The sequence below is a fragment of the Lissotriton helveticus genome, chromosome 2_1 (assembly GCF_964261635.1).
Source record: "Lissotriton helveticus chromosome 2_1, aLisHel1.1, whole genome shotgun sequence".
NCBI lineage: Eukaryota > Metazoa > Chordata > Amphibia > Caudata > Salamandridae > Lissotriton > Lissotriton helveticus.
Window position 1 is genome coordinate 1,211,404,240 of NC_136059.1, and position 26,018 is coordinate 1,211,430,257.

The window sequence follows — 26,018 nt, forward strand, 5'->3', positions numbered from 1 at the left end:
TTAACGCACACTTCTCATTTTCCATCTTTTGTCGATCACAAGATTTCATTACCCTTTATATTCAATCATGAAATACATCGTTAATCTTTTAAAGTCGATCAACGCACACAATATACTAACACACTTTGTTTATATACACAATATGCAAGCTCTTGCACTGGCAATAGCTAATAAAGTTTGTTTCAAGTTTTTTTGTACACCCCGGCCCTTTAAATATTTGAAGAGGCTACTCCGGATGTATACAACGGAAGTCAGTGACGTCGGGTTTTTCGCGTTCTCGAAAGACTAATGGAAGGTAGGCACTCCACGCCACAAGCGCGTTTTCGAAACACGTTGCAAATAATTTAAGCATTAAGTGTTAAACTTAGCTCATTGAATTTCAGGACCATTTAATACCGCCTAAGAAGCACAAAGAAAGTCCAGAACGCAGTGAACGGGTCAGCTCGGGTAAGGGTTTTTACAACTAATTAGCGTTTCGGGCATTACTTTATCATTTCCGTTGAGTTTAGAGGGTACTAATTACAATCCATTAACGCTTCTAGAAAACGCCTTGGACATTAAATCTTTTGATCTACTACCACCATCGATCTTAAGAGTTTCTCGAGGAGTCAGACACTCGACAGAAGTAAACGGGCGTGGTAAGATAGTAATAAATATCATTATGGAAGTCACGTACTAAGCTTCGAATAACATTGGGTCACAACACTCTATCGTTTCTTTCAGATGGAGTACACGGAAGTCTAATTCTTCGTGGGTATTTATCCCGCATGAATCATTATCTCCTTCAGTGAGTATATTCAGTAATGTCACTGAAATTGACTAGTTTACCTTTATTATAGACTACAGCACTCCATCACATTCACCGGAAGGTGCATTGGAATAATGTCATTATAATCACCACACACCCAGCGCACTAAAATCACTACTCCGGTAGCTATTGTTTGCACTCTGTATGCACATAATAAACAATCTCTTACTTACGCATGAACTGTTGGATGTGCGAATTCTAGAATAAGAATGGAAACTCTCATGGTTATCAGATGTATATTGTTATATTGTGTTGTATCATTTCTCTACATTATAGAATCACGCCTTGGCACCTCAAGTCATGGACCTTTGATTTAATTCAACAAACTAAAACCCCTGAGGAAGGGTTCAACGAAACCCGAAATGCATTGGGAATTATTATTTTTAATTGTTTTACTTATTTGGTAAACCACAGGTTGTGGCATTTCATTGAAATGTTGATGCAATTTAAAATATGTGAATGAATTTTTCAATCCGTAAGCTTGTATAAGAGCATATAAATTGGCATAAACATAAAAATTGTCTACTTGGTTACTTTTTGATAAACTTTGACATTTACAGTTGCATTAATGTAAGCATACCAATAGAGAAACCTTAGGGACTAAGGTAGAGAACCCTGCAGACTTGGATTCTTCCAAGCCTCGACAGTGCAGTTTTCAGACAGGGTTGTGGGGACGACCCTTAGCAGGGCACTCCCTTACCAAACTGAACAGTGAATACACATAAATAAGAGTTTGAGTACTCAAGGAGTGCAGGTCTAAACAACGACAGTTCGGATGCGACCCTACCACAGGCCTCTAGGGTACCACAGGCCTCTAGGATACCCACACTCTGAATGGCGTGTATCTACTTATGAAAGACAAACAGGGACCGTTTTATTTGGCTTCCACACACCTGTTCCCTCGTGTCTTCCCCTTCCTGTGGGATACGTTGATTAGCATAATCTAACTTTGTGACTTGCCAGGGAAAGAGAATGGAACAATCTTCACAAACCGCTGGGCTGTAGACTCAGTGGGCAATGCAATACCCCCTTGATTGAAGTAAATGGCTGCTGGAAGATGCCCCATTTGTCTAGCTTGACAACTTTGAGAGTAAGTGAGTGCAAAGCACATTGAGTCCCGAGTAGAAGCGTCCAGTGCACCATGACAACGGACCTAGTACCGTGCCAACCCCATACGCAGAGCACTGAAACAGAGGAACTTATTCATTTTGCTGTTACACAGATCTTAGAATTCCAGTTTGTGTAGCATTGCCTACAACTAGACAATTAAGACACGAGGAAGGTTGCAGTCATTGCCAATCAAATTTACAGCAAGTATCTTTGTTAGTTGAGGCCATTACTCAAACTTTTCACTGCAGCTAATTGAGCCATTAACAACAGACACATAAGTGACATTTAACTACAGGAGTATGGAACTGGCAGAGATTTCAGACTCATGTATATGCCATCTAATTCTGAAATATTTGCTCTAGAATGAGCAGTGCACAAAATCTGAAGAAAATGGTTTTCTTTACATACCTCGCACATGCCCCCTAATATGGGTTTTAGAAGTTTGTGTACATTTTTGCAGAACTCTTTCATAATAAATATTGTGTATGATTGACATGGATACATTTGTGCTATTCATGTTTGAATACGACCATTTTGCTATCACTCACGTGACACAATAATTACGTAAGTAGTGGCGAAAGAAATCATCTATTTCCATATTTATTCCAAATTGCATTTTTGTCTTCTTGTTTTCCCTCATATTCCGTCCTTCCCTTCACGCATTGAATACATTAGAGAAATACAAACTGTAATCATCAAACTTTGGGGGGGGTGGAGTATGTTATTTGATGGAACTTTTAGTAATGCATCTCAGAAAGATGTGCCCTTTAGACACATTTGCCTGGGTGCATTGTGACGACGGCCTGTTTCTGCTGTGTGCCCATACTGATGAATGACAGGAGGGACCAGTTACACGTTTTTTCTTATTATTTTGTCCTAGAGATGCCACCACTAAATTTGCATCTTCTAGAATGTTCGTGGGCAAAAATACTTTCATTGGTTTAAAATATGGTCCTAAAGTAAAGGCAGAGTCGAAATATTCTTAACACTAATGACATTTAAAACAGAAGACTTGTATTAGCCTCTTAGAAATCCTTAACTGGATTACTCCAACCTTTAGCATGGACTCTCTTATACTCTATATACTCAAATGTTCAATTAATAGTTGTCTAATTCACTGCACCGTGTGATCACGAGAGAAAATAGAACTTTTTTTCTTTCAAAAAACCTGCTTTAATTAAATATTACATCTGTGATGGAATTGAGCTGAGTGGTTATGTGTTTTTAGGTTTCGCCCTGGCGTTGCAACTGCGTAGCAGTTGCTCCGCCCAAGGCGAAATCTAATGTAATCTCAAGAGTGGGGACTTGGAACCGCCCCTTCTTCCATTGGCTAGCTCCATAAATGGAGGCTAGCCATTGGAAGAGATTGGCCGTCAATCACGTTTTCCAGTGAAAACGCGATTCGGGGGCGTTTCTAGGTCTTTTTTTAAGCCCCGCCCCTTGTTGGCGTGTGTCCCGGGCCGCGCTGTGATTGGCTGCAGGCCCGGGACACCCCCGTGACGTCATTTCCCGGGCCGCGCTGTGACTGGCTGCCGGCCCGGGACACCCCCGTGACGTCAGCCAATCACAGCACGGCCCGGGCCTGACTTGTTTTCTCTCCTTGCAACCTCGCCCTCCAGCGAATCATTTAAAGGAGGTGGAAAGTAAAAAAAGAACCTCCTTTTCTGCATTCTTTTTACACGTGCACTTGCAGAAAATAAGGAGCACACGGCGCTCAATTTTTCATCTGGATTTAAATGTATCGAAAGCTATAGGTTGGCAGCGAACAAAACGTTAGTATAAAATATTTACGAAAAATCGTTTACCCACTTTACTCCTCAAACCCGCGATTCAGAAGGCAAAGCTTAGCACAAACAAACATTGCACATTGAACTCCATGGCTTTCTGCCTAATACAGTATTAACTCCACATGGCGTCCAGATATTTAGAGTTCACGTAAAGCAAATTAGAAAAATTAGGTAAACCCCTTTGGCCAAGTATTCGCCTGTCAAATGGTTACCCTCTGGACACCCACTTGCTTCCACTGCCCACCCCACATTAATACGTCATCCCCTAAATTCCCCTCACTGCCACACCCTTCTGACATCCCTGTGTCAACATCACCCCGTTTTCTTCTTCCCTGTCTTGTATCCCTCCATGAAGCAGGATTCACATCCACTCTACGTACGCCTGCCTTCCTGCCCCTCCTACGCCATTTTACAGCCCTTCTTGCGCTGTCTCTTACCTCTCAAGCTCGCCCACAACCTCGTCCGCCGCCTGTCAAAACGACCCTCCTCCGGTGTTTTCTCACCTGTATTGATGCTCAGCCCCTTGAATTCCTCGCCGAATTCTCTCGAAGCTCAGTAACACCTGGTCTTTTAAAGAATAATATTTTAATAAAGAAAAACTCACAATATTCAGCTAAACTATGATTTGTTTTCTTGGTTAAAAATGGTATGATCGGTTCGTATTCCTTATTGAACTCGTTGCTTCAATGTCAAATGGTACAGTAGGTTGAAAAAAATATCCTCAGTACATGGAACGCCGTAAAATGTAATTGAATGAGCAACCACAGTCCTTCCTCTGTGTTTTATGACGCACCATTCTGGTTCTGCAGCAACGGTTTTACAAATCGGAATGAGTTTCGCTTTGTACGATATGATATCCCGCCCAACGGTCTTACAATTTCCAAACTATATTTAAGCTGCCTAGATAGCCTTGGTGCCCTCATCTCAACCTTATTATTCAAGACGAGGCTGCGACGAAAGCCGGTAAACAATTTAAATAAAAAACGTCACATAATGTAGTACTACGCCGCACATTACCCCGGCATCCCATAGTGATGGCAACATATAGTTTTGACATTGCCAGCCTCAATTTTTTTTACAGTCAGGCTGGCTTAAGGGGTCTGTCGTGATGTCACTGGGCCAGCCGTTTCTCCAACGTGTTCTACGGCCCGCTACCCCTCCGAGAACGAGGTTAAAATGGTGACTTTTCCCACAGCAGGGTCGCTCCCCAGCTGCTGTAATCGAGCATTGCCTGCTCGGTAGCACCATTCCACGCCTGGTTGCTCTTTTTTTAAAAACATTTTTTATTTGTATTTATTTCTTTAATGCGATTTTCTATAGCGCGAACATTACCCGAAGATGTCAGAGCGCTTTACAAACGGATCAGTTGCGATACATAAGGATTTAGGATTACATTAGTTACATAAAAGATAAGGGTGACCAGGCGCCTCGGATTTCTGAGGGCTGCTTTTCTTAACCTTGAAAACATGTCCAGGTGTTTGGGATAAATGTCAAGTCATCTGGAAAGGAGAAATGAAATGGATGCTTGGTGCCTCTAAAGCCTCTCTACTAATATACTCACTAATACTCTATACTACTCACTACACTTATCACTCCACTACTCACTATTTACTACTCACTCTTTAATATACACTAACTACTCCAACTTTACTACTCACTCTCTTAAACTCTCTATTACTCTATAACTCACTAAGTTTGCCTACTCGCTCAACTACTCTGTACTCACACTACACTATTCACAAAAATACCTAATAACTACACTACTGTACACATCACTACTCACTCTCTATTAATAACTTTATTACTCTGTCTAAATATAATACTCTAACACACGCTCTACTCCTCTAGTACGCGCACTCTCTAACAATAACTACTCACTATTACTCACTACTACTTACTCTAATACTCACTTTCTCATACTCTTGTCACACTATACTAATCACTCTCTACTCTCTACAACTATAATAACTCTATAATACTCACTCTACTACTCTCATCACCAGCACTCCCTACTACTGTACTACTCATTCTCTAATACTCACTCTCTACTACTCTACCTTCAAATAATACTCACTCTCTACTACTAACCCTAATACAACTCTTCACTACTCACAATTAAAAACATTAAGTTATTGTCATTATCAATTAGATGCCATTTACTCATCAGATTTCTACAACAACATATACAAGAAAATTTGTCATGAGCAATGAAAAAAGCTCTAACTTTTACAAAAGCGAAACCGTTGCATTGTAAATGCTTGTTCATTTGGGTTATTGAATGTTAGAGGATCATTGAGTGATCAATGAAACAATTTGTAATTGTTGTTGCTGTTTCTGCACACTATTTCCATAGTGAACCATTGTTGTTGCTCTACACAATTGGGGCGCTGATTGTTCCGTGCAGATATGTGAGGCAGCTCCTGTGTTTGATATGGCTGCAGTGGCGTAGGAAGGGGGTGCGGTTGGTGCGGGCCACCCCGGGTGTCATCACTGTGAGGGGGGAAAAAATGAGTTTTAAACACATATTTTTGCCATTTTGTCAAGCCGGGGTGACAAGAAATGTTCTGCACCAGGCACCACATGACCTTGCTACGCCACTGTACCGCGGTTATTTCAGAGCACTTTAAAAATGCGTCCGAGAAAGACATGCTATGTAGGCACTCTTTCACAGTGCTTTTTGACAGACAGCTTTGTTCTGCTGTGTGCCCTTTCGAAGACTTGAGTGGCAAGGTACATTAATTAAAGCTGACCAATATTTCACATCAGTGTTGACAGTGCTTTACGGAAAAAGTGTTCATTAATGGATTTAACCCGGATCATGCTTGAGTCAGGGGATTCGTTCCACTCTACCAGCTTGTAACAAGCTATGCACCTGTTTTGTGGGTGTCCAGTGTGGATATGGCTTGGGGTTTTCAATGCGTGTTAAAAGTTGGTGGGAATCATTTTGTTTGCCTAAACCCAGCCTGTACGCAGCTGACAACCGTGAAAGACCACTAAACACTTATGGCCTTTTGTGGATTGTCTTGTACCATAATACTGAGAGCCCGATTCACAAAGGTAAACTTAGACGTTTTGTCTAAACTTAGGCCAGACGTCTACGTTTACGAGTCTGGTAATTCATAAAAGCATTTACGAGTACTATCTTCATGTCCGCACTCGGGCAGAGATTCGGCCCGAGTGCGGACATAAAGATAGTACTCATATATGCCCTTTGTGAATTTCCAAAGTCGTAAAAATAGCCTCAGCCGTGGCCTGTGCAGGTAAGAGCGGTGGGCCCGGGTTGGGAGGGGATTCGACAGACGACCACGAGGGAAAACTAAATAAATTATTAATTTTCCCTTGTCTGTCAAACTCCCCCACACGGCCCCACTGCCCCACCGCTCTTACCGGCATGGGCTGCTAAGCCGTTTGGTCTAAGTTTAGTCCAAACGTCTAAGTTTACCTTAGTGAATCAGGCCCCGAGTTTTTAGTATCAGCCTGAAACATATATAAAGTAGATAATATTGCCTAGGTAAGTAGATACAGAGTTAGAATAGTAAGGCCCTGATTACGAATGTGTCATTGTTTTTTAACCCCTGTGTGAACCCCTGTATGTGTAGTGGTCAGAATGACAAGTTGGGTTGTATTTACATCACCCCGTAATTACTGGTTGTGTTAAAAATCTCACCCTTTGTTACATCCTTGTAGGTCAAAAGTGCCTGAATTTAACAGGGGAAAGGTGGACTGTATGAACGTCCAATGCAGATGTTGCCGTGATAAGCACCAAAATGTACATGTTATTCTCGAGATACTCATTGTAGGTGCTATTTATTGCACCCAATAAATAACGCACCCCAGGTTTCAGTTATTTATCTAGTGTGATAAAAAGCAACTTGATTCCAACAAACAAGGAATCAGGAACTTAGCAAGTACATTCTTGTGCATGCTTACCTTGACAATCTGATAGTAGTTTATAGTTTGAAGTATTATGTATGTGTACGTTGATATTTCTGTACTTGATGATGGAACTCGCAGAATTATGCTCCGCAGAATTCAGTGGATTTACAAAAAAACTCTGTGAGATTCCTCGGAGTACAGTGAATGGGTGGAAAATTCCCATTGCGCTGCTCGTCCTGTGATTCAGCACCTTCTGCACTGAAAAATCAGTGGAAGTGGAAACACACGGTTCACTAGCATGTAGCCATTTTGTTTTGCCTGCTCCTGCTTCCCTGCCTGCCCTTCTCCCTGCTGTTAATTCCATCCCACTCCAATTCAACCCAATCCACCCCATTTAGTCACCCACTTCCCAATTCCACCTTTTCCTTATTACTGTCTGTCTTTCCCTGTGTGCATTTACATGTCTGTGCTTTTGTGACTTTTTAAAATGTTATCTTCTTTTCTTGGCTTTTCTTCTTTGTCCGTCCTCCCGTTTCTTTCCTTCCACCTGCCATTCCCAACTCCCTCTCAATGGCAGAAGACTCAACAGAAGCAGACATCACTATCCTCACCCCTTGTGGGTGCTGCAGGCAGGCTGGGGTGCAGCCCTGACCCATCTTCAGCGAGGGGAAGGTTGGCACACATATTTTCTGGGTGCAGCACCAACTTCCCCGTATTCTAGCAGCAGGCCCGGTAAGAGTATGTAAGTGGTTGCATGTGTGAGTAGGTGTATGAGTGGTGCTCTGGATGATATCATCAGTGCTATCATTTGAGATGTCATCAGTGATGTCACTGACCATGTCGTGAGTGATGTAATATGTGAGGTCATAAGCAGTGCATTGAAGGGCGTAAGTTACTGGTAGCTCAGGTAACAACTACTGAATATAAATGGTTTTGTATGTATGAAATCTGAGCCTAACTATAACGTCCCTGTAACTTTTTTTTTCTTCTGTGAATTTCGAAGGATTTTTTCAATTCTATTTCCTAACAATAATATCCGTGTAACCTTTGTTTTTTCAGTGAATTTCTAAAGTTTCTTCCATTTTATTTCCTAATTATGACAACCCTGTAACCATTGTTTTTTCAATGAATTTCTAAGGTTTTCAAATAAATGTTCCAAAACTTTAACCTGCAATGTTTCACAATAGTCGTATGATCAACAATTTGGATCTGTTAGTGGGTGTATTAGTGTGTGTGCTGGTCTCTGAGTGGGAGTGTGTAAATGACTATCTCAATCAATGTATTAGTGAGTGAGTGGGTCTGTGAGTGACTGTGTGAATGTGTCTCTGGCTTTGCCCCTGGCTGTATCATAGCCTGTGTGTGTCTGTGAGTTGTAGTGTGGGTGCTGCTTTGGATCTTTCGGTGCATAAGTTAGTGAGAGTATGGGTGTATTATTGGTTGTGTGATTGATGCTATTGCGCATTTCCATACTTAATGTATTTAAAGGACAGAACCATGCTCTCTGGTCTTAGAAGGAGATGCCAGTTTAGTTGTCACTTTCTCTGAAGTTCGTTTTTTACTCCAATGTATTTTCGATGTGTTCACTTTTGTTATGGATTTCAGATAATTTTTCAAAATGCATTCTTAGATGGATCGTTTTTACTTTCTATTTGCTCAGCCTAAGAATATAGAATTGTTTCTAATTTTCTCAAGTGGAGCTTTACCTGAAGAACTTGCTATGTTTTTATTTGTAAATGTTTCTCGCTATAGTTTAATTTATAGAAAATGAACATGTCGATCTAATTGAAAACTACATTTTTAAAGAACAGTCTACAGTTTTCTGTAAAATGTGTACTCATCTGCATTAGTAGGTACTTGGCACAGAGGCCTGCAAGTGCACAAGTAACTTTTGGAACTCAAAAGGACATCTCTCACCTTGTAAACACAAGGCACCATGCTTTATAAGCCTATCTACAGTGTATTTCAGAGGTGACCTGTGTGTCAACTAAAACGTGTGTTTAACACTTGCCAAACAGCTTTTACATGCCAAGTGAAGCTGCAAGTGATAGCGAATGGACGGGGTTAGAAGTAGTAGGCTTGACCCATGTTTAAACACTACATGTTTAACTATGCCTATGACTCTCATACTTCACATCCGACTTAGTATTAGTTTAAATAGCATATCTTGTCAGCTAAATACATACAAATCTGCCCTATAGTTTACCTACACCTGCTCTGGCAAGTTTCACAGATTCATGTGTGATCTATACCTACAGTGCATGATGTTTCCTTCTTTCCTTCCAATTCTGTGTCTGGTACTCTTCTTTTAAAATACAATAAACAGAACTACAAGTCCCAGAATTCAAAGAAAAATATTTCTTGTGAATAGCACATCATACGTAGACATGTAAATCTTCCCACATCTTCTAATGCACTGTTGAGTATAAGTTTAATCCTCAACATACAGTTTTCTTTCTAGCAATTAGACCATGCAGTGCAACAGCAGATGTACCATATACAATTCCAAGGCAACACATTGTGAACCAACTTCTTCACATATCTAGTCTGCACATGAAACAAACTGTTACATACTTATGCACTTATGAAGCATCTTACTCACCTTTTAATACATATATAAAACGAATCACACTACCACTCATAGATCATCTCATGTAGTTTGAATATATTTTCAAAATATTTTATACTGTGTTTAACATCCTCAGATATACATATACATTTTAAGCATTTTTTTCTTCAAATATAATGTAATTCACATAACTGAAAATTGAGTTTGTTGATCATCTTTTTTTCTCTTAACAAATAGGTACAATACTCTCAGGAAATGTAAAAATTAAGCATAAGAATGGGACACCATTCTTATATAAATCAATCATTAATTGCTACCTTTTCAACTTTGCACTCTCTGATAGTGCGGAAGACAGCAAATAAACACATATCTTTAATTTCTTTTTTTTGTAATTCCACTTCTGAATGGTTAGTATGTCTGAACCCTTTCATACACTTTTATAAAGAAGTCCAATGTGGTAGTTTTTGTGCATAATCTGAACTATTTGCGATCGCCATGAGGAATTTGGAAGAAAAAAGGGAGTACAAAACCATATTTAGCGTGGTACTTTTATGACTTAAGAGTACAGTACACTTTATTTGCAAGCTCTCACTAGGAAATGTAATCCTTGTTACACAACAATTAGTCTAAAGATTTCACATTTTTTAAAACAGGCTCTCTTTAATACCCTTCGCCCAGAACATCCTTAGTACAGTCTCCATATTAACCCACTAGAACCAGTAGGTCACAAGTTTGTAGCACATTTTAGAAGGGCTATACTAGTTACAAAATGAGCTTCAGCAGGTGCGGTTTACAGCACAGAATTAAAACCGCATCCATGTCTGCATTATACTTTATTTATTTTTCCTGCAGCCAATCATAGATCTAGTTACTTATACTTTCAAGACACTACCTAATTTTATTTACTTCCAAAGTCACAGCACCCAATCAAGTATTAAAAAAAAAAAAAAAAAACAGGAGCACACCTTCATTTTAACTGCCTTTCATTTAGAAAACTGTCTCATTTATCCCCTCCTTCTGATGTCTGCTACTTCTCCTTCACTTTAAAATGGTTAGAGTGTGGATTGTGGGCCACTTCTATGTCTTTTGGGCTAGTAGTATTGACAGGAACTTGGGTTTGCCTAATGTGGACATCACATTGGGGTCAATTAGGATAACGGACGGATCGCCACCGCCATGCAGGCGGTGGCGATCCGTCTGCCATCCTTGCCCGTCCGCCACCTATTTCACCCCCGCCATATTACAATGGCGGGGGGGATCGTGGCAGACGGGAAGACCGTCCACCGCATTGCGGCGGAATAGCTCTAATATGGTGGCGGTGTCTATCAGACACCGCCAGCCATATTAGGAAGTGCTGGAGGCTATGCATTTCCGTGGTGGCAATGCCGCCACAAAAAGGCATACGGTCCTTGCTTTGGGGGCCCATTGCGGGCCCCCAGGGTGAAGTGGGGGTGGGGGGTGCACATGGGGGGGTACCTATGGTACCCCCCTGCAGTTGCATGCACAATGCGGCAGGCATCACGCGGTGCCTGCCACTTTGTGCATGCAAATGCACAGCATGCATTTTCAATTTTGCGGCGGGTGCTGCTTAAAGCAGCACCCGCCGCAATTTTAAATATACGGGATGTGACCGCCATTGTGGCAGTCACATCCTATCCCAACAGCGGGAACGCCCCTGCCCCTGCGTACGGTCCCTCCACCTCGGGGGTGGCGGACGGACGCAGGTCCGTCCGCCATCATAATCGACCCCTTGGTTTGGCAAGAGAGGGTGAAGTGCAATCAATTACTGCTTTTCATTAAAAGCATTGTGGATTCCCAGTGCCCTGACCTCATGATTGTGCACTGTGGTGGAAATGACCTAGACACACTAACTTTGGTAGGACTGGAAATCCTAATAAAGGATACCTTTGCACAATTAATGACACTTTTCCCTTATACTGCCTTTGCATACTCCAGCATATGCCAAAGACAGAAATGGAAGTGGTCTAATTAATTCAGTCCACAAATTGACAAATCCAGGTAAAATGTTAATTAAACTGTTTCCAACAAGGGGTGGTGAGGGACAGAGTCTCTAAATTAAGCAGAATACTCTCACCCAGTCAAGAGATCAGGTCTAGATCCAACACCGTTTTTTAGCTCAATGCACCATCCCAGTGTCAGAACCTGGCTGTATGCAAATTAGTCTGTTCCTGTCCCAGTGCATGATGGGAACAGGGCAAACCAAACTACAAAAGCCAATTGTTACACTGGGAAGGAAACAAGCTTCCGGGGACCGGTTTCTGGCATTACAGCCGTCTTCGGCCCGGCTTGCTTGAATCCTGATGGTGCAATGAGCAAGGGACTCATGTCTGAGTATACCCTTCCACGCTTAGGGTGGACAAAAATATTTACAACAAGGGGTGGTGAGGGACAGAGTCTCTGAATCAGAGTCTCAAATCCTAGGAGGTGTGATGACCTGTCCTCTCTTTTGCCCAATCGAAATTGGGGATTCTTACACTTGCAACATTGGGGGGGTGGTACACTGACCCGAAAACAGTATAATTAGCCTATATTAGCTAGAGAATTTGTCCGACTTGTCCGAATAGCTGACCTGTCACTGACCCTACGCACTCAATAGCTGATCGAGAAACAGAGGTGCTGCGGAGCACTCTGTCAGACAGACTCACAGACCCAATCGGGGTTTTGAGAACCTTAAGTGCTGGCGAAGCACTTTGCTGGGGAATTCGAGAAGCCAATCGGGGTTTTGACTGATACCTGCAGAGAGGGTGTAGCGCAGGCGTTGCAACTGAACTGCGGGTGCTGGTCTTACCTTCGTGGTCCTGTCCTGATCCTAATCCGGTTTTCCTGTCCTGGGTTTCCATTCTGCACCTGCTGGCCTACTGGCGACTGCATTTCCTTGGGGTTTCTCCTGTCCTTAACTGAGCCGTGGTCAGGGTTGGTCTCTACACTGTTCTAGGTAAATATAAATCTGTGCAGGGGATAAACTTACGTCCTTTTCTTGCTTTTTGAAACTGCTAAAGTCTTATTTGCACATTTGTTCCTTTTCTTACCCTCCCTGTGCTGACCAATAATAAAGTTTTACCTTTAGCTGTTTATTAGCATGTTCCATTTTTCCACATCCTTTAACTCAATTTTTGGATACTGATCATGAAATATAGATGTTCCTTTTCTTTACCCACCTTTAGCTGAATTAATGTGGTTGATCTGAATTATTAGCGTGTTCCCCTCTTCTTACCTTCCCTATAGCTACTTGGTTATTGCAAATTAGATCATTATAAATTCAGTTCCTTAGCGTTATTTCTCCCTTCTGGAAATACTCAAACTGTGACATTCTATCATGTTCCTTATTTTCACGTCCTTTGGACACAACATACCAAGTCTAATCTCTGAAACCTTTTATTAGCATGTTCCCTGTTCTTACCTACCCTTTAGAATTCTAAATGGTTGGCATAATCTATTTTCTGCACGGTTATACGATTTTCATGATTTTGGTCATTGATAGTTTACTTACTGTGAATTTTCTGCTTTCTGACGTGGACGAGAACTAGATAAAGGTTTTCAAAACTTCCTGAGTCTGTGGTTATTATAAAGAGTACAAATATTATACGTGTTATTGTATTTTGGTGACTGCTTATCTTTTTTCAGCTATCTCCCTGATCCATTGTGATCATAGGTACCTGTGACAAGGATTTGGTAAGTCAGGTACATAGGAAATAGGTAGGAACGAATTAGAGTTGCTGGTAGTAGAGTGTAGGTTACCCAATTAATAAATATGGTAAATTAAATTTATGGACCCAAGTGTGCATATGGTGAAATTGTTGGTCGGGTGACCTGCGCGCTCTATCAGTAATTTTCTGGTAGCAGAATTATGGTTAGGGACTAGTTAAAGGTAGGCAGGATTAGTTAAGATAGGTAGATAGGTAAACTGCTGCTAACCGTGATAATAAAACTTGCTGCTAAAATCGATCGATCAAATGAAAAATTGTTTTAAATTGTTTGAAATGTTATGAAATGTTTAAAGTTTTCTCTGATATGCTGCTATATTGATCTATGCAAAAAACACAGTTGATGGACAGAATGTAGAACAATTTCATACATTCACCCCAGTACAGAGATCTGGGCCTAAATCCATCGTTTTTTTGCACTCCACACCACCCTGTGGTAGTTCGGACTGGACTGCTCCCATGAGGCACAGGGTCAGAGATGATTTGCATATAGCCAGTGTCTAACCCAGGGTGGTGTGGAGTACAAAAAAACGATGGATTTAGGCCCAGATCCTTGTACTGGGGTGAATGTATGACATTGTTCTACATTCTGTCCATCAACTGTGTTTTTTGCAATTTTCACCCCGAGTGGGCTGGGGATGCTCAGACGTGAGTCCCAGGCTCTCCACACCACTGGAGTCAAGCTATCCAGGCTGAATGAAGGCTGATAGCCAGAAACCGGTCCTTGGATGCTTGATTCCGGTCTGGGAAAGACATGGCTTGGTAGTTCGGACTGGACTGTTCCCATGAGGCACAGGGTCAGAGCTGATTTGCATATAGCCATTGTCTAACCGAGGGTGGTGTGGAGTGCAAAATAACGATGGATTTAGGCCCAGATCCTTGTACTGGGGTGAATGTATGACATTGTTCTACATTCTGTCCATCAACTGCGTTTTTTGCTATATTGATATATGTTCTAACCAAACTCGTTAGTGACTGTTATATGTTTGTCTGGAATCCCCGGGGGCAGAATAGCGAGTGTTAAAATAGAAGCCACGTCGCAATGAGGTCAGTTGCTCGAGGAAAATTGGTGCGGGTTGTGCAGAACTGGAAGCACTAATTAGGGTTTCTGTATAAGTATATGAATAAATGATAGCAAAGAGTTCGCTGGCAAAACTTCTATTGTGATATCACCTAGTAAGGGTCACACGGAAGGAGTAGCAGGTTCATCTAAGCTTGTTTGATAGCAAAGGGGTTCACTGGTGAAACTTTTGGCTTAGTATATAACCTGAGTGGATGAATATAAGGAGTAGCAGGTTCTCTAATGCTTGTGTGGAGAGTAGACAGAATGGATCTACTAGCAGTACATGAGAAGTAAACCGAAAAGGATTTACTTGCAGTGAAACAAATCTTTTCTTTCTAGACACTCGAGTACAGTGGCGAATGTTTTTGCGTTGTAAAATAAACAGAGCACTTGCACTTTAAATGAAGAATTAAATATTACGGTACCTTGTGAAGGAGGGAGTCAGTGCGGAGCTGCGCTGACGTCGCTCAGTGCCGCACTGATGTTGGTCGAGACAGCGGGCGTGTAGCTGAGACAGCATTGTAAAGGAGGGGTGAGCACAGGAGCGTGAGAACTCGTTTCACGAGAAAACGCCGCACACCCATTGGTTGAAATTGTTTGAAATTCCGCGATTGATTGGTTACAGAAAGATAAAAGACGCATTTGTATTGGAAGTGGTTTTTGTAAACAAAATAATTTGCGAAAAAGTATATGTGGCATCAAACCCATCCAGAAACTCGACCTGACCCAAGATATCAAGGTTTTGGGAGAGATCAGTGGAAAGGCCATAGAAATAACATTATGTACGGAAGCAAGAGAAAAATGACATTTGTAGACAAAGTAAAGAATTATTTCAAGAAAGACAAACCCATTAAAACTAGAGAAGGTGTTATTATTCCACCACCTAATACTCCCGCATCCTTTATGTTGTTCGATAGAGGCTACCATGCTTGTGTATGGCTGGAAAATTGGGTGGAATACACTAAAGATGACGGAATTTTAGCATTTCCCTTAGAAGGTACATTTAATGGCCGAATTTTGTTTAACCTGAGAACCCGAACGAATGATTTGCATCCCAGACCTAGACTAACGCAATATGAGGCCTTAGAAGAATGGGAAATAGAGGCTTTTGAGCGAGACAAACCCAGAATTAACAAAGGGTTAGCAAAATTTTATCCGAAGGTAAAGAAAGAAACCAGAGAAAAAAGAATGAAAGAATGGATACAGAACATGATGGTAGAAGGACTATACCCTGTATTAACAGTAGAGGAGCCCATGGGAGGGAAAAGGACAGAGAAAACAAAACATTTAATGATCACTGGTGATTCAGACGATGAGTATCTGGAGGATTTGTTAATGAAAAATCCACCACCTTATAGTGAGGAACCAAGATCCTTAAGCACGAGAAATCCATTCCTGAAACCTAATTATGGCGAGGGTCCAAGTATGACAAATCCAAGTGCCCCGAGTTATGGCCCTCCCTTAATTCCACAGATAGTACATGAAACCTCCATGGATAAGGTGCTGCAGGATAGAGAACGAGAGGCTTTAATTAAACAAAGAACAGAATTAATTCAGAAAATTTCCCAATTGAATACCAGTCCTGAGGCTTTGACAATCCCAGTAACTATTGGACCAGTTGTTCCTTTGTACGGGGATAAGCAAAGTAGTCCGAAAACTCCAATTATAACCCCATCTGTAGTACAGCAGAGAAAAGAGCCCTTGATAGTAGATGATCAGGCAAGTGAATGTGAATCTGTGATTTCCTTGATGGATTTACCGATAAGGGAGCCAGAAGGGAGTTCACAGAGGAAGAACATTCCTTTTACTTTGAGAGAAGTTCAGATTGAGTCATCTTCAGGTACTAGAAATGCTACGGTAGTGACGCCTGAAGAAATAGACAGATGGACCCGAGAATTAGAGAAACCAAATCCTCAGCCAAAACCGTTGGATATATACAAACTGAGAATAGAATTAGAGGAACTTATGGCTGGGAATGTGGGTTTGGACAGACTGAACACCCTTAATGAAGAGGAATTGTTATTCATTTGCAAAAGTATAACCCGGAATACCAGAGTGTATCATGAGAAATTAATGGACACTGCAGCTAGTATGGTGTTGGACCCCGCCTCGTGGCGTGGTCCTACCCCTCCCGCATGGCGGGCCCTGGATGACATCGGCCCTCCATCCAGCCCGGGTCGGCCTCGGGCACACCTCTGCACGACCTACAAACCACCAGATCCGCCACCCGGCGGCCCACAACCACTGACACGGCACACTCGGGCAGCCCCAGTATTACCGGTCCGGTGCCCACCCCGGACCCTCATTCCAGGCCCGACGCCATCTTGGGCCCATCACGTCACAGACACGTGGTCCCGGACCAGCCGCGGCCACGGCCCCAGCGAGCCCGCCATCGAGGCACCAAGAACCCTCCGGGTGGTAGAGTGGCCACTCAACCAGAGACAAGGAGAGGGGAGTTTCGATGGCTCTCCGACCGTCCCCGGATGCCTGGTTTCGATCGGCCTCCGGCCTCCCTGACCGATGGCTCCACCCCCCTGCTGGGTGTCTGGACACCATCATCCCGGCCCCTCTGACCCCCAGCCGAGAGGGTCCGGACATCAAAGGACTCCAGACCTATATCTGTGCCAGCCCCGGAGTAGGACGGGAGTTGTATCCCGGAGTCGAGAAGCCCTGCTGACGCTGTTGCGGCTGACCCTGAGACGAACTCCCCTTGCTGTTCTACCTGGAGCCTGCTGGCGCTGCCGCGGTCCATCTTCGCTGTAACCATCTGGGAGCCTGCTGGCGCTGCCGTGGCCCAAATTCGCTGAACCATCTTGGAACCTGCTGGCGCTGCCGCGGTCCACACTCGCTGAACCATCTTGGAACCTGCTGGCGCTGCCGCAGTCCACACTCGCTGAACCATCTTGGAACCTGCTTGCGCTGCCGCGGTCCACACTCGCTGAACCATCTTGGAACCTGCTGGCGCTGCCGAGGTCCACACTCGCTGAACCATCTTGGAACCTGCTGGCGCTGCCGCGGTCCACACTCGCTGAACCATCTTGGAACCTGCTGGCGCTGCCGCGGTCCACACTCGCTGAACCATCTTGGAACCTGCTGGCGCTGCCGCGGTCCACACTCGCTGGACCATCTTGGAACCTACTGGCGCTGCCGCGGTCCACACTCGCTGAACCATCTTGGAACCTGCTGGCGCTGCCGCGGTCCACACTCGCTGAACCATCTTGGAACCTGCTGGCGCTGCCGCGGTCCACACTCGCTGAACCATCTTGGAGCCTGCTGGCACTGCCGCAGCCCAACCTTCCGGAGCTCCCCAGCTCGAGGATTGAGAGCTGTGTGTAGCGTCTCCTTGCAACCGACCATCTATAAGACTGTCCCGCTACCTTGCCCTTTGTCACGAGACTTTCCAGATCTCGGGATCTGCTGTATATATTGAAACGATACTTATTGCCAGATAAAGATTGAAAACTCTATCTACGTGTGGTGTACATTTGTAGGGGTGTGGTTACTCTGCTGTACGATTCTAGGAGAGGGCCCTCACATCGGAGGCCCCTCGACATCGCTCGGTCCCTTCTCTGAAGGAGGGGTAGACCCAGGGGTGGTCAGTCAGACACCTTCTGCCTCCCCCGGGTTCGCCTTTCTAACATTGGTGGCAGGCGCTGCGATCCGAGCCAACGCAAAATCGTACAGAGAGTGATCTACCCGCTACGACGGAAAAACACACAGAGACCATGATGACCCAAGGAACCAACCTACCTGCCGAATTCCAGAAAGAGAAGATAGAAGAATACAGCCACAAAGAACTAAAACAATTCTGTAAAGACATGGGTATTGCTACCACTGGCCAGAGCACAAAAGAGGACTTCAAATCGGCCCTACAAGCCTGGGTGGAAACCCGAGACAGACCACCCCAAGAGGAGAATAGCCCGAACGGGCAACAGGAAACCAGCGCACCCCCGACGGGGGAAAGAACCGCAACACTAAACGCGGACCTCATCTATGAAGACGCTCGAGAACGAGAGCGCAACCGGCTACACGAATTGGAGCTTGCACGACTCCGGCTAGACGGAGAACTCCAGCTAGCGGAGAAATTGATAGCCCTCGAGCAACTACGGCTGGAGGGGGATCTAGAAGAGAAACGGAGACAACGTGACCTCGAAGAAAAACGACTAGCATATGAACACGAACGAGGCCTGAGAGAACTAGAAATCAAGGCCCAGATCAACGAAGATAGCGCGGCCGGGGCCAAGACCTCGGCCCCTCCCGTGGACACCAAGGTTCACCTACCGAAAGATGTAGTCAAAGAATACTACAAGAACGATGATATCCAGCAATGGCCATGACCGCCCATCGGGTGCCCCTGAAGGATTGGGGCGCCGGCCTGTGGGGAAAGGTCATCAACGAAGGGAGGGACGCCCTGCTGGAACTCCCTGACACCGAAATGACCTCCTATGAACACATGAAGACGACCCTACTCACGCGCTACGGACTCACCCCCGAAATGTACCGGCAGAGGTTCCGAGACTGTAAAAAAATCCCCGGTACCACTTGGGTGGAATATGTGAACTTTTTTAGCAGAGCCTTCGAGGGGTGGGTCAAAGGCAGTCAGGTCACTACCTACCAGCAGTTGGTCGACCTTATGTTATGGGAGCACCTCTCCAACAACTGCTTCATTGAACTACGACAGCACCTCCTCGACAGCAAGTTGACCGAGCCGCGAAAGCTAGCGGTCGAAGCAGATTGGTGGGCAAGCAACCGCGTCCACCGGAACACCACAGGAGAATACGGACGAGGGTCCTCGGGGAACCACCGGCCACGAGGCGGCGGGTCTGGCATCAGCCGAGGCCAAGACCTCCCGCCGGGGTCTTCGCCCGCCTCCTCTACACCAGCCTCCAGCCCGAGGGGGGCCCATCCAGCCCGACCAGGGCCACGCCCCAACGTTACATGCCACAGATGCCAGCGGCTGGGGCACTATGCCAATGATCCTCTCTGCCCCATGAACCAGCGGCCCGGCACCACCGGGCCCCCCGGTCGACAAATTGCTGCAGCCGCTCTGAGCGAAGAAAAGGATGAAGAAGAAGAGGTCCCTATGGAACCAGAAGAATGGGAGTCCGCGGCCATGTGCCTCGCCTACCTGGGCGACAAAGACATGATCCCCCGAGACCAGATTCCGATCAACACCCAGAAGTACCGCCAGTGGGTCACCATCAACGGACGCCGGGCCGAGGCTCTCCGTGACACGGGGGCCAGCATAACCGCCGTCCGCTGCCATCTGGTGACCCCAGAACAAATCTTGCCCCACGTTCTGTGCCCTGTCCGGTCAGCGGACAATTCCGAGAGCCTGTGCCAGATGGCTCGCATCCCCTTCGAGTGGGGAGGAGTGTCCGGCATGCTGAAAGTCACCGTCCGAGACGATGCCCCGGTGGACTGCCTCCTACGGAACGACCTGGAAAGTTCCCCCTGGGCACAGATCGAGCGAAGAGAGCATCTGGGGATGCTAGGCCTTCCTGAATGGGTTTGCGTAACGACCCGCTCCATGTCCACCCGGGACGCCGTCCCAACCGAAGACAATCTGCCCGAAGAACCTGAATGGCCGGCACCTCCCCCACCCGCCACAGCCGAGCCCAAACTGGGTCCGCAGGGCCCCAGCCATGAAGAACTTCCCGAGCTCGGGCCCCTTCCCGAACTAGCCCAGTGGCGCCAAGAAGGGGGCCCCACCCACGAGCAGTTCCGTCGGGAACAAAAGACATGTCCTTCCCTCGAGGGACTCTGACAACAAGCCACCACGCAAGCCACAGGAGACTCCTCGGGGTCCCACTGGATCTATTGGGACCAGGACCTCCTGTACAGTGAACAAAAGATCGCCGAGCTGGGGGCCGGCCGAGTGCTAGTCGTCCCCCTCCACTTCAGGGACTTTCTCTTAAACCTGGCACATGATGTGCCCCTCGCCGGGCACCTGGGGCAGGACAAAACCTACAGCCGCCTGGTGACCCACTTTTATTGGCTGAAGATGCGCAGCGATGTGTACAACCACTGCCGAACCTGTCCGACCTGCCAAGCCAGTGGAAAGAGTGGGGGGAGAATCAAGGCCCCACTCCAACCGTTTCCCGTGGTGACCACTCCCTTCAAGCGAGTAGGGATCAACATCGTGGGGCCCTGGATCCTCCAACCTCTCAGGGGCACCGCTTCATCCTCGTCCTGGTGGACCATGCCACCCGCTACCCAGAAGCTATCCCCCTCCGGACTATCACAGCCCCCGTAGTGGGTCGGGCGCTAATGGGGATCTTCTCTAGAGTCTGCTTCCCCCGAGAGGTCGTAAGTGATCGGGGCACAAACTTTATATCGAAATATATGCGGTCCCTGTGGCAACCGTGCGGGGTCGCGTATAAGTTCACCACCCCGTATCACCCTCAAGGGAATGGACTAGTGGAGCGATTTAATAGGACCCTGAAAGGAATGATCAAGGGCCTAGAAGAGCCCCTCCGGCGCAAATGGGACGTTCTGCTGCCATGCCTCCTGTTCGCCTACCGGGAGGTACTCCAGAAGTCCCTGGGGTTCAGCCCCTTTGAACTATTATATGGACACCCTGTGCGAGGCCCCCTCAGCCTGGTCAAGGAAGGCTGGGAGCTGGACGCCTGCGATACTCCGCCCGATGTTTTCCGATACCTCTTGACTCTCCGCAACCAGACTGGGAAGTTCCGGGAACTGGCCGAAACCAACCTGAAGGCCAGCCAAGAGGAGATGAAGCGCTGGTATGATGAAAATGCCTCGTCCATTGAATTCGAGCCGGGCCAGCAGGTCTGGGTCATGTCCCCGGTCGACCCCGGCGCCCTCCAGGACAAATGGACGGGGCCCTTCAAAGTGGTGGAGCGCAAGAGCCCTGTCACCTACCTAGTGGACATGGAGTCCCCCCCGGAACCCCCTCCGGGTCCTACACGCCAACCGGCTCAAGCCCCACTTTGTCCGCACCGAACTGAGCCTGTTGTTGGCTACCGATGACGGAGCAGAGGACGACTCCAAGCCTCTACCAGACCTCCTGAGCACCTCTGAGAAAGATGGCTCCGTCGAGGGGGTCTCCCTCTCTCCCGCGCTGACACCCAAACAGCGCCAGGACTGCCAGAAACTGCTGGGTCAATTTGCGAACTTATTTTCCCTCACCCCCGGGGTCACCCAGTGGTGTGTTCACGACGTCGACACCGGGGACAGTCCGCCCGTGCGGCACCGAGCCTACCGCGTCCCCGACCGAGTTCGGGCCTGCATCCAAGCCGAAGTTTCCAAGATGCTAGCCCTAGGGGTAGTCGAACCCTCAGACAGTCCATGGGCCAGTCCCGTTGTCCTGGTCCCTAAGGCCGCCGCCCCCGGGGTGCCCCCGGAGCTGCGGTTCTGTGTCGACTACCGGGGACTGAATGCCGTCACCAGGACCGACGCCCATCCCATTCCCCGAGCGGATGAACTGATCGATCGCCTGGGAGCCGCCAGGTACCTCAGCACCTTCGACCTCACGGCCGGATACTGGCAAATCGGCCTCACGCCAGGGGCACAAGAACGATCCGCTTTCTCGACCCCCGATTACCACTTCCACTTCAACGTGATGCCCTTCGGCATGAAGAATGCTCCGGCCACCTTCCAGAGACTAGTGAATCGGGTGCTGGCAGGGCTGGAAGAGTTCAGTGCCGCCTATCTGGACGATATTGCGGTGTACAGCCTCTGTTGGGACGAGCACCTGACCCACCTCTGGAGGGTCCTGACGGCCCTCCAACGGGCCGGACTAACAATAAAAGCCAGCAAGTGCCAGATCGGTCAAGGGTCCGTGACCTATCTGGGACACCAAGTGGGGAGCGGCCAAGTGGCTCCCCTTCAACCCAAAATCGACGCCATCCAGGCCTGGGAGCCCCCCGTCACCCAGACCGCCGTCCGAGCCTTCCTGGGGCTCACTGGATTCTCTCGGCGGTTCATAAAGGACTATGGGAGCATTGTGGGGCCCCTCACAGAACTAACCTCCAAGAGACTACCCCCGAAGGTTCACTGGACCCCCGAGTGCCAAGTAGCCTTTGAGACACTAAAGACTGCCATGTGCACCGCCCCGGTGCTCCAGGCCCCCGACTACAGCCGAGAGTTCATCGTCCAAACTGACGCCTCGGAACACGGCATTGGGGCCGTACTCTCCCAAATGAACTCTGATGGAGTCGACCTTCCTGTGGCCTTCATCAGCCGGCGCCTGCTGGCCTGAGAACAACGATGGAGCACCATCGAGAGGGAAGCATTCGCCGTCGTATGGGCCCTAAAGAAGCTCCGGCCCTACCTCTTCGGCACCCACTTCCGAGTACAGACCGACCACCGGCCCCTGCGGTGGTTGATGCAGATGCGGGGCGAAAACCCGAAGTTGCTACGTTGGTCCATCTCCCTCCAAGGGATGAACTTCACCGTGGAGCATCGCCCTGGCAACGACCACGCCAACGCTGACGGCCTCTCCAGATTCTTCCGCCTTGGCGAGGAGAATCCCCAAGAAGATGGGTGACTCTCCCCTGCCTTCAGCTGGAGGGGACGTGTGTTGGACCCGGCCTCGTGGCGTGGTCCTACCCCTCCCGCATGGCGGGCCCCGGACGACATCGGCCCTCCATCCAGCCCGGGTCGGCCTCGGGCACACCTCTGCACGACCTACAAACCACCAGATCCGCCACCCGGCGGCCCACAACCACTGACACGGCACACTCGGGCCGCCCCAGCATTACCGGTCCGGTGCCCACCCCGGACCCTCATTCCAGGCCCGACGCCATCTTGGGCCCATCACGTCACAGACACGTGGTCCCGGACCAGCCGCGGCCACGGCCCCAGCGAGCCCGCCATCAAGGCACCAAGAACCCTCCGGGTGGTAGAGTGGCCACTCAACCAGAGACAAGGAGAGGGGAGTTTCGATGGCTCTCCGACCGTCCCCGGATGCCTGGTTTCGATCAGCCTTCGGCCTCCCTGAGCGATGGCTCCACCCCCCTGCTGGGTGTCTGGACACCATCATCCCGGCCCCTCTGACCCCCAGGCGAGAGGGTCCGGACATCAAAGGACTCCAGACCTATATCTGGGCCAGCCCCGGAGTAGGACGGGAGTTGTATCCCGGAGTCGAGAAGCCCTGCTGACGCTGTCGCGGCTGACCCTGAGATGAACTCCCCTTGCTGTTCTACCTGGAGCCTGCTGGCGCTGCCGCGGTCCATCTTCGCTGTAACCATCTGGGAGCCTGCTGGCGCTGCCGCGGCCCACATTCGCTGAACCATCTTGGAACCTGCTGGCGCTGCCGCGGTCCACACTCGCTAACCCATCTTGGAACCTGCTGGCGCTGCCGCGGTCCACACTCGCGGAACCATCTTGGAACCTGCTGGCGCTGCCGCGGTCCACACTCGCTGAACCATCTTGGAGCCTGCTGGCGCTGCCGCGGCCCAACCTTCCGGAGCTCCCCAGCTTGAGGATTGAGAGCTGTGCGTAGAGTCTCCTTGCAACCGACCATCTATAAGACTGTCCCGCTACCTTGCCCTTTGTCACGAGACTTTCCATATCTCGGGATCTGCTGTATATATTGAAACGATACTTATTGCCAGATAAAGATTGAAAACTCTATCTACGTGTGGTGTACATTTGTAGGGGTGTGGTTACTCTGCTGTACGATTCTAGGAGAGGGCCCTCACGCCGGAGGCCCCTCAACAACGCTCGGTCCCTTCTCTGAAGGAGGGGTAGACCCAGGGGTGGTCAGTCAGACACCTTCTGCCTCCCCCGGGTTCGCCTTTCTAACATATGGGAATAGATATTGGCAGATATAAAGTATTGTACAGACAGGTTGAAAGATTTGTGAAAGTCCAAAAATGGCTCCTGAAAGACTTAGATGGTTTCTTTGACATTGTAGTTCCTGTAGATTTGTGGACAGAATGTAAAATCGCTGTTGATTGGCCTAGTGAAGAATTCCCGAGGGACCCTAAGACAGGGGCTCCTTCAGGGGATGTCATGCGGAAATACGATCAGGTAATATTGTACCTGAAAGAAAAGGTGCCTGCCAAAGAAACTGATTTGACCCGAATTGATAGAACTACCCAAAATCGAGATGAGACTGTGCATTCATACTATCAACGACTGTTACAGGTGTTCAAGACATACAGCAGTCTGGATAACATTGAGATGAAAGACATGACCCATTTCATTTATCGATTTGTGTTAGGGTTAAGGCCTGAAATCTCACAGTGGATCAAAGACAATAAAATCTGCTGGCAAGCTAAACCAATCGATGAAGTCCTGAAGTATGCTAAATATTGCGAGGATGAGCTGGCAGATAAACGAAAAGAATTGAAAGAAAAAGTCATGTGGGCACAGGTTAAATTAGCAGAGCACCAAGAACAGCAGCTGAATAAGATTACTAGTAATCAGAGTCAGGGTACTGGAGGTGGGGGAAAGCCGAGGGTAAAAATTAGCCGAGAAGAGGCCCGGAAGAAGTTCCCATGTCACGGGTGCGCAAAGATAGGTCACTGGAGAGACGAGTGTAAGGCTGTACAGAATGGTAATGTGCAAATTAATGATTTGAATCCACAGACGCAGAAAGAAACTCCACGGAAGACCCAGCAGCAGGTAAAACAGAATCAGTTGCCTCGTGCACCTAGGCCAAATTATAGGAGCAAAGCACAGCAGAGTGAAGACACTGAAGGTTGGGAAGGAAGGGAGGATAGAAATGCAGCAACGTCACAATTTTTGTTAAATGACACGTTTCTCTGTGACGACACCTAGTGACGGTGCCTGAGGGGGGAGGACGAGGAGTGCGTGCTTGGCGCCTCCTTGCCGGTGGACCAGTCAGGGCCATACATTGAAGGAAAGGTTGAAGGAAATGACGTCACCTTTCTGTTGGACACTGGTGCTACCCGTTCTACTGTGAGAACAGCAGACGTTCTAAACCTACCCCTCTCGGGAGAAGCGATCCAAGTAGTGGGCGTTTCTAATCAGCTAATTAGTACCCCAGTTACAGAACCTATGGAAATTAAAATTGGGAATTTTAAAGAAATGCATAGATTTACTGTTTGTGATTTCAGTCCTGTAAACTTATTGGGACGGTATTTGTGGT

The 26,018-nt window shown here is 47.3% G+C and overlaps 1 long non-coding RNA gene across 2 annotated transcripts in view; it reads left to right on the forward strand.

Annotated features, from left to right (window-relative positions):
* Positions 1 to 382: 382 nt before the first annotated feature.
* Positions 383 to 26,018, forward strand: part of LOC144819681 (uncharacterized) — a 36,167-nt gene continuing 10,531 nt past the window's right edge. The window contains exons 1-4 of one of the 2 annotated variants that reach the window (XR_013607508.1): positions 383 to 447; positions 543 to 638; positions 724 to 787; positions 1,085 to 1,181. This is a non-coding gene — a long non-coding RNA (uncharacterized LOC144819681). Of the gene's footprint in view, positions 448 to 542; positions 639 to 723; positions 788 to 1,084; positions 1,182 to 26,018 lie in introns of those variants that run through there. The other variant, XR_013607509.1, reaches the window with a different exon arrangement.